This window comes from Micropterus dolomieu, linkage group LG14 (assembly GCF_021292245.1).
Source record: "Micropterus dolomieu isolate WLL.071019.BEF.003 ecotype Adirondacks linkage group LG14, ASM2129224v1, whole genome shotgun sequence".
NCBI classification, from domain to species: Eukaryota; Metazoa; Chordata; class Actinopteri; order Centrarchiformes; family Centrarchidae; genus Micropterus; species Micropterus dolomieu.
Genome location: NC_060163.1, coordinates 13,504,112 through 13,505,481, shown reverse-complemented (window position 1 = coordinate 13,505,481; position 1,370 = coordinate 13,504,112).

Sequence of the window (1,370 nt, the reverse complement as noted above, 5' to 3'; positions counted from 1 at the left end):
TGAAGTTAAAAGAAGTGGCCATATTTAAAAAGTCAGTTGCATTAACATTGGTGGGGTCATCAACATGAATATTAAAATCGCCACAAAGAACAATTCTTTCATAATTTAAAACCAGAGTAGATAAAAATTCAGGAAGTTCTGATAAAAATCCTCCAGGCAGTTTTGGGGGCGATAAATTATAACAAATATGATAGGTTGCAGCCCTCCAACTTTAGTGAGAACTTCAAAGGATTTAAATTCATCACAGCGTACTTGATGACATTTTAAATTTTTCCTATACACGCTCACTAGCCCACCACCACGACCACTGACCCTCGGTTGACTAAAACAATCATATTGAGGTGGACACAGTTCGGCTAGCTGGCTATAGTCATTCATTTGCAACCATGATTCAGTTAAAAACATAAAATCTAGATTTGCAGACAAGATAAAATCATTTAAGATAAAAGTCTTACATGAAAGTGATCTCACATTGAAGAGAGCCATTTTAAATGAGTTTGTTCTGGGTGCTGGAGTTGGTGCAGTTATCCTAATCCTTAAGAGATTACTATTATTTCTGTGTGGGATGTACACATTTTGGTTTACTGGTCTATGCGTGATGATGACAGGAATAGAAGTCTTTGGAACATCGCTGGGATGTTATTGTACAGTGGGTACGGAAAGTATTCAGACCCCTTTAAATTTTTCACTCTTTGTTTCATTGCAGCCATTTTCCAAAAATCAAAAAAGTTCAGTTTATTTCTCAGTAATGTACACTCAGCACCCCATCTTGACAGAAAAAAACAGAAATGTAGAAATTTTTGCAAATTTATTAAAAAAGAAAAACTGAAATATCACATGGTCATGAGTATTCAGACCCTTTGCTCAGTATTTAGTAGAAGGGTCATTGTCTTGTTGGAAGGTAAACCTTCGGCCCAGTCTGAGGTCCAGAGCACTCTGGAAAAGGTTTTCGTCCAGGATATCCCTGTACTTGGCCGCATTCATCTTTCCCTCGATTGCAACCAGTCGTCCTGTCCCTGCAGCTGAAAAACACCCCCACAGCATGATGCTGCCACCATGCTTCACTGTTGAGACTGTATTGGACAGGTGATGAGCAGTGCCTGGTTTTCTCCACACATACCGCTTAGAATTAAGGCCAAAAAGTTCTATCTTGGTCTCATCAGACCAGAGGATCTTATTTATCACCATCTTGGAGTCCTTCAGGTGTTTTTTAGCAAACTCCATGCGGGCTTTCATGTGTCTTGCACTGAGGAGAGGCTTCCGTCGGGCCACTCTGCCATAAAGCCCCGACTGGTGGATTGCTGCAGTGATGGTTGACTTACTACAACTTTCTCCCATCTCCCGACTGCATCTCTGGAGCTCAGCCACAG